This window comes from Amaranthus tricolor, chromosome 1, assembly GCF_026212465.1.
Source record: "Amaranthus tricolor cultivar Red isolate AtriRed21 chromosome 1, ASM2621246v1, whole genome shotgun sequence".
In the NCBI taxonomy this organism is placed as follows: domain Eukaryota; kingdom Viridiplantae; phylum Streptophyta; class Magnoliopsida; order Caryophyllales; family Amaranthaceae; genus Amaranthus; species Amaranthus tricolor.
The window spans coordinates 17,442,258-17,451,138 of NC_080047.1; positions in this window are offsets into that span (position 1 = coordinate 17,442,258).

Here is an 8,881-nt window from a genome sequence, read left to right on the forward strand (position 1 = left end):
ATATTTTAAGATAATAAAGTTAGAAAAACTACCATTGATATTTTATGTTTGTGTACGAGTATTATCATCAAAGATGATCACAATTGATTTAATGATATTAGGTATTAAAATACTTCTATTGTTTAGCTTCTTAGTTAGGTAAGTTGTAAAGTTCATTTTACTCGATGTTAAATGGTAGAAATCACTTACTTTAGATTTCATTGACACCCAAGTAACTACTTTAAAACACCTAGTTGTGAGTATAAGATAAAGTCGGACTTTGCATATCCTAAACGCTTAGTTTGCATAATATAAACACTTACTTTTCATGTCATAAACACCTATTTAACATAAATAAATACATACTTTGCCAAGCAGGGCCGACTCAACCACAAAAGCAGTATAAGCGATGACTCAAAATTCCGTCATATTGAGGGCCCAAAATTTTTTAATATATTCAAATTTTTTAATTTAAAACTAAAAAAATATATTTTTACCTAACAGAATAACACGTACAAATCTTCTTCATACAATCTATATCAATTTTTGTCAATAATCAATGACGATTTATTACTCCTTGATAATAAATACTTGAATTTTAATTATTGATTTTTTTAGATATTAGTTAGTGGGTATCGTTTGATAATTTTTTTTTACTTTTTAATAGATATTAATTGAATCTAGGTAACTAATTAAGTAGCTAGTGTTATTCTTAATTTATTGTTTTTTGTTTGCTAGTAGTTCATCGTTGTCGCATTAAAAAATAGACATGCACGCAGAGCCATCTTGAAAAATTTGAGGGCCCTGTGTAAAATTTTTATTTTGCGCCTTATTTATAGTAAATATATTCATTTTATTAACAAACTTAACATATTCCTTTTTTATTAACATTTTTATACACGGGAGAAAGAGGGGGCCCTGTGCGATCGATCACCTCGTACACCCTCAAAAACCCCTCTGCATCATGCATGTTTGTACTTAAAAAGCTCATATTTTAACTTTGATCATGGCCGAAAAAATTTCGGAGACATCTCTATAGCCAAGGATTAATACGATTTTGTCATTTAATAACTACCTATTTAAATAATAATAAATACCTACTTTTCATACCAAAAATACCGTTTGTTGTGTTATGCAATGTAGCCAATACTATTAGCTCGTCTTATACTACTGCTCAATTGTGGATATTGTCACCAAAGTATTGGGACAAGTTTAATTTTTCTTTCTAATTAACAAGTTGGACACTAAGATCTTTATGCTCCAAAATGAGAGAAAGTGTAAAATTGTTTGGATATTACTCCTTATGTTCACTCTTATTGTCTTATTTGATTTTTTGATACTATTTATTCATTATTTTTTATTTGTAAACATTCATTAAAAAAGCTAAGCCCAAATGTCGATTTTGAAGCTTAAAAAACTTAAAATAGGAAGAGATTATACCTTAATTTCGTGGGTTTTGAAGCAAGAACACAAACACTTAATGTAGTGGGTTCAAGAAGAACGAGAACAGCACTAAAGAATTTTTCGGTCTGAAATAAGAAAAGCATTGGGAACTTGATGAAGAAGAACGAAGAAGATGAAGGAGAAGATGAAGATGAACGAAGAACAACACTGAGAAGATGAAGAATTTGTTGGGATGAGTTATCCCTCATCGATAAATTGAAAATGGTGTGCACACTTTATAAGCTATTAGAGACCTTCTTCCCATTGCTATATGGTTTTGGGATGGTATATATCTCCTTGGCATATGAAGTGTGTGCACTTGTGTCCCCCCGTTAATATGCTGGCATTCACAATAAGTCCAGCCTAATTTAACATGGTATCAGAGCCAATGGTTCGATCAACAATTTAAAAATGGTAGGTTCGAAAAGAATGACGTTCCTACTCTAATTGATTACTTCCACATGCGAACTTGACGGGGGTTCGCATGTGAGGGGGGTGTTGGAATGAGTTATCCCACATCGATAAATTGAAAATGACGTGCACACTTTATAAGCTATTAGAGACCTTCTTCTCATTGCCATATGGTTTTGGGATGGTATATATCTCCTTGGCTTATGAAGTGTGTGCACTTGTGTTAATATGCTGGCATTCACAATAAGTCCAGCCTAATTTAACATGTTGGAAATACTTCACATGTGAGACAAGATCCCACATCGATAAAATAGTGGGTTGTTGACTTGCATATATAGTGGGTGAGCTAATCTTCCTACAACCATATGGTTTTGGGAAATAATGAACCTCACCAAGTGTATGTACAAGTCAACACTCTTGATTCGTGGATTTGTAGGCTCAAGCCCACGGGTCTCCCGTGTCCACACGAGTGGGCCACGGTGAAAATTATGTGACGAATTGTCACGGCCTAATAGAATTTTTCGTAGGTTTAATGGGGTTTCCGGAAGAAGCAGTTTTTTGAAGAATAAAACAGTATCGTATTCATGAAGACAAGCAGTAGAATTATCATTGAACAAGAAGCGCGTTTTAAAAAAAAATAAAAAATACATTATATGCGGTTCTCAAAAAACCGCAGCATATAGTGTATTTTTTATTTTTTTAAACAAAAATTATAATATATGCTGCGGTTTTCTAAGAACTGCAGCATAATGTAAGTTTTTTCCCTCATTTTTTCATGCTATTTAATGCTACGTTTACAAAAAATTGCAGCAAATATTACGCAGCAGATAAGATTTTTTCCACTAGTATCTATAAGTTAAAATATAGTTAGTGAAATCTTATTTGATACGTTTCAAGGTAATTTTTATAAAAATCAATATTTAATATTTTTAATTAAACACAATTTGAGATATTTATGATTGAATATGTAAACTGGCAAACATACAAAAATTAAATGGAACTATAATAGTGAATAAAAGAGAGTATAATATTTTATTGTTTCATATTCCTATCTCTCCAATATGTTGAATAGATACTGATCATATGGACTTTAAGTAATATCATCTCAAAGAGGTTTACCCCATTCTCTACATATACCAAAATAAGCTTGTTTCATGGAGGAAGAGAAGTCAAACTATTGAAGAAACTATAGCAGAAATACAGAAGTTGGCTAGTTGGTATACACTCCATCATGTTCAGAATTCAACCCAGCTAGACACCACCAATTTTAGCTAACCAAAACTCAAATCTCAAGGCTCCATAAGACTTTAGCACTTCCCTTTTTCACAATATACTTTGACAAGAACATTGTCTCATCTATTCACATTAACAATTAATTACTATTAGACATTAATAAATAATGAAATTCAATTTATTAATAATAAATATATTTAAAGAAAAATTTACGTAGTATTTCTGAGTTTTTGCCCTTTTCATAAATATTTTTTTAAATCCACGTGACCTTGTGCTTTCAACTTTTCCATATGATAGACAAAATGTTAAATTTGTAGTTAAATTAAGTATGTATTTCGACTGAATTTCAATTATGATGATCATGACGTTTGTTTTTTGAAAAAAAAGTGTCATTACATTGGGTAAAAATATCGTAGAATTAACAAAAAAAACTTCGTTTTTGTCTACCACATGAAAAAGTTGGAAAGTCAAGGTCACTATGTGAATTAGAAAATATATTTGTCTATCCGAAAATTCAAGATTACCATAAGAAATTTTCCTATATTAATTTGTCTATAGTTGATGAATGGTTCACTATTTTATCCACCGAGTAAAATAAGCTTTTTTTTTTATGTAACAAATTTAAGACTTTTATTAAGGGTAAATGTGTGTTGTAAGTTGCAAGCTTCAGGGTAGTTGTAGTCTTGTACAGGCTTCACCTTCATTGAAAATTTTTTTTTAGCCGATAAATTTTTTGACCGCACTCTCTTTTTATGAGTTGCTGTCTATCTTTCCTTCCAAATTCTGAACATAATTATACATTGGATATGATGATGGTCTAAAATTCAAGACCCTGTTTTGATGAAAACAACATCAAAGCTTCTTTACAAGTGCTTTGTTTATTGGTATACTGACAGTAGCTTAGTCGTACCCAATTAAGAAAAGGTTACAACTTTCCATGCACGTAAGGAAGACTATTAGACTAAACTATTTTTATTGATTCCCCCCAATTATTCTTGCTGCCTTTACGGCTTTTTCCTTCCTTCGTTACCACTTCCCATTATCATCAATTACACAAATCATTACTCTACTTTTTTTAAAAAAAATACCAATAAAACTCGAGAAAACGTAGTATATACACCCACTTATAAATCACAAAATATTATGCATTTTAATAAAAGGTTTGGATAATAATAGATATTATATTCCAAGTCATACTGCCAAATGCCGTATTTGTATTGGAAAAGATTATTGGTGTGTTCAAATAATTAATACTTTGCTGGCCATGACATTTTTGGGGCTCAAGCGAAAAATAAAATATAGGTCCTGATATAAAATACGTATTTATAATTACAATATAATAATATTATTATACACTAATAATAGTGCTTAATGTTATCCGCTTTTTGTTTGATAACCATGTATTTATAATTCAATAATTAGTAAATAAGGTAACAATCATATACCTCCATTCTTTAATGTACTTTCCGTTTGAAATATTTCACCTTAAGGAAAGAGAAATTTAATTAATATTTTTGACACATATTTAGACGATAAAATATATCCATGTGAATCTCGTTAGATACATCTTAATTTATACTTTTTATTATGTATTTTTTATAATTTTTTATTATGTGTTTTTAGAGATATTGAGATTTAAAATTTGTATTGAAAATTGTGGAAAAAGTAAATGGGAAGAACAAAAAGAAATAGATAAAGTACTATCTACTAATACAATAAAAGAATATGACACGTGTCAATGCTACAAGAGAGCTTTTCCAGCCCAAGAAAACTTTGCAAAATAAAAACTCTATCAAATGTATATTTTGTTAACTTTTTAATTGAATTTATTATTGACTTTTCTAATATGTAAAATATTGATTATATATCTACTTAGGAAAATAATAAAGACAATCAATGGGCAACAATTAGAATGTCAATAACACAATAATATTGTCAACAATAATATATTCGAAATTGAATATGGAAATTCTTAATTTTTAATCAAATTTTATTTCTGGGATAATATGAAATAATAGTAGTAAGAAAAAAGTTTAGAAATTTTGTTTTATTAATTATAGTTTTCTTTAAAGAAAAAGTAATTTTGGTAACTTTGACTTTAGCCGATTTAAATGACTAAAATATTGATTATACCTTATTTACGATAAAAAAATAGCTAGAATTAAAACTAAATATAACCTTGTATTTGGAAGCACTTAAGTAATGTATTAATTAATATTTAAAATTAACATCAAAATATTTGTGTACTTAATTATTCTGCTAACTTTACTATTTACAAAATGATATTCAAAATCTTATCTAAAATAATTTTCCAATGATAATTAGGATTAAGAACATTGTATTTGTAGCATATCATAAATATAGTGTTTGAGTATGCATGGTTATACAATATGTTTAGTAAATCTTATCTAAACAAAAAAGTTAGATATAATGTATGAATACTAATTTAGCCTTTGTTTAGTAAATCATAAATTGATATGTTTACTTAGAAAAATAAGGTTACATAGTATAGAAAAACTTTCTTTTGTAAAAATTACTTTTTATCAGTAAAAATAGATTAATTTTACTAATAATCTTTTAAGTTTGTAAAATTTTGTTATGAATATTCAAAAAAAAAAAAATTTTTATATAAATTAACAAACTAACACATCCGTGCATTGCACGAGAATATATACTAGTTATCATTAAAATAACAATTTGCCTCAGTGATTAAATGCACAATTCAACCACACAAGGTCTTAAGTGTTCGATGCAAATGAAGGCAAAATATATCTACTTTTTTTCTGGGCCTTGGGCATAGGGCCTTCTTGCCTTTGCCTAGGGCCGACCCTAAGAAAGGCATTCGTAAAAAAAAATTAATAGTCCGTCTTGTATAAGTAGGGGCGGAGCAAATAATTTAGAGGCCCTATTTATTTTTGCGATATCTTTTAAAATGGAGCCCTTTATCATATTAAAAGATAAAAAAATTTCCACTTCAAGAAAAATAATTCAAGACAAAATTTATTGCATTATTATATTACTTTGAATATAAAAAAGTTTTAAAACAAATCACTTAAAAAATTGTTGCTCAAAACAAGGCCTAAATAGCACAATTTAATATTTGAGGCCCCTTATTTTGGTAAGCCCTAGGCAATCAGCTACCCCAGATACCCCAAGAACCGCTCATGTGTATGAGATTGTCTCACGGTGAAACAACCTCAAAACAAAAGACTCATAAGCTAAAGTTTCTATTATTGAGATATTTAGCCCAAGTATAAGGCATATCTCTCAATAAGACCGTCTCATACAAGAATTTATGTAAAATTAAATACATTAAAATTTTGTCTAATACTCTATTTGTTTTCATATGTTCTTCTCATTCACTTCTTTTGACAAATCCCAATACAAATTTTAGAATCAAATAATTTTAATTATGAGTTTTTTGAAAATTCTAAAATGTTGATATTTAGAAAGTATATATTAAGACGAATCTAACAAGATCTCATATGAATATGTTTTCCTTATAGATCGTTGAGAAATCATAATCAAAATTTAACAATATAATTTGTAAATTTTATTTGAGGAAAACATATGAAAACGGAGGAAGTAATAACTTATTTAATTTATTAAGATAAGAAGTAACTTATTTCCAAAAAAAAGGTAAGAAGAAACTTATTAATTATTGTTCTAGTTGACCATAATTTATTACATCAATCTTTTTTGTTTTTATTTAAAAATAAAACTCGGTATTACATCAATTCTTCGTTAGAGTTTTTATTCATAGATGATTTTAATAAATATCAATAATATACATTAATTTTAGAAACTTTTGTGTATGAATACAATTTTTACTCTAAAATTTACATGTTTAAAAATATCCAATAATTTAGGCAAATTATATCAGTATCATATGCCCAAAATTTAATTATAATTCAGAATGAAATCTGTGATTTTAGAATTTCCAAATGTTGTACAAGATCTTTCAAAATTTGCGAAATTGTATTTTTTTTTCTCTCAAATTGTCTAGGTTAGCCTTATCATCAATTTTTTTTAAACTTGATTGAATTTTATTTGTTTTTTTAAAATTTTAAAATTTTATATTTGATAAAATTTTTTATTAAGACCGTCTCACCATAAGATGATTTAATATGGGTCGATCCAATTTTTATTTTCTAAAAATTAATGAAAAAACAGTTTCTATTTAGTTATTAGTTGTATAAGTTCAACTCAATTAATTTTATTTTAACTATAAATGATTTTAGCTGCTAGTATAAGGCCGTCTCACAGTAAAACGGTCTCATATAAGACTTGCTGTTTCTAATTTTATAGTCAATATAATTGTTATTTTATTCGATCATAAAGCCCTTATTTGTTATAAACATTTTATATCGAAGATTATATTTTATTGAATATATGGAGTTGTTTGAAAATGATAATATTTAATTGTATATTAAATTTATATTTAAAAGTAATTTTTTAATATAATACTCCCTTCAATTCACCATTAATGTCTCATTTACTTTATACACTTTATTCAATGCGCATATTTAATCCTTAATATCTCTAATTGTGCATTATTAAAATTATGGAAAGTTGATATGAATAATCCTTACATTGAGACGAATCAAACAAGATACTATATTTTAACTGATAGATTATTAATAAAATACAAATTAAGAGTAAGAGATAAATAGTATCAAAAAAGCAAATGAGACGTTAGTGATGAATTGGAGAGAGTATCACTTTTAAATTTTTTAATAAATTAATTTAACTGAGAACTACCCGAAAATTTTGTTCACGTGTTTAGTTTCACAAGTAAATTAAAAAGCAAAATATCAGTTTACAAATATTTTCCTTTAAAATTAGAAATTTATACAGAATCTCTTCCTGCGCAAAAGAGCATGAATGATTATGCATTTACTATTTAGACTTCAGTTTCATAAGATTGAAATTGTTGCCAAAACAGCTTTTTATTTGTCAACCAAATATTATTGTGAATAATTTTATTTTTTATGTTTTTCTGTAAATAATCTATACTTTTTATTATTTATGAAAAATTTGAACTTTCACCTTAGTTGCTCATAACACCCCACCCAATTGAAATTATGACCGGCTACAGCAGGTCGAAAAACCGAGTTTAATGTCTCACCAAAATAATCTTCTTTAACATTCAATTCCCATTTAAATTCATTTCACCCCCAAAATTATAAAATTCATACTAAAACTCCCAATTTGCATTTCCCCAATTCTAGGATTCATCATTTCACCCCCAAATTCAAAGAAGAAAGGTTGAATTTGATTGTTTTTGTTGTTGTCCTTATAAAAATGGTAAGCTGTCATTCTCATGGAGGTTTCGGTATTATTATTTGCGAATTTCTCGTTAAATGTGTGAATTTCTGTTTAATTTTCGAATGTAATGGCCAAATTTTTCGAAATTATGTTGTTCTTCACCATAATTAAGAAATGGTGTTGTTCTTTTAGCTTTGTGTATGCTGGTGTTCTTCATCATTATTTTCAAATTTGGGTTCATCATTTTTCGAATGAGAATTCATTTTTGAAAAAAAAAAGTAAATGATGAACTAAATTTTCTCTCTCCTAAATTTGGGTTTAACAATGAAGAAATGAAGCAACAAGGAGGAAGAAGATGACAGCAATAAGAAGGAAGAGAATAGGTTAGAAACAACTCTATCACCTGTTGTAATCGGTCACATTTTTCAAAGGGGTGCTGTGAGCAAATAATGTGAAAAGTTCGGATTCAAAAATAGAGATTATTCACAGAAAAACGTAAAAAGTTAGAATTATTCTTAACAATTTTTCCTATTTTTTATTACCTCGT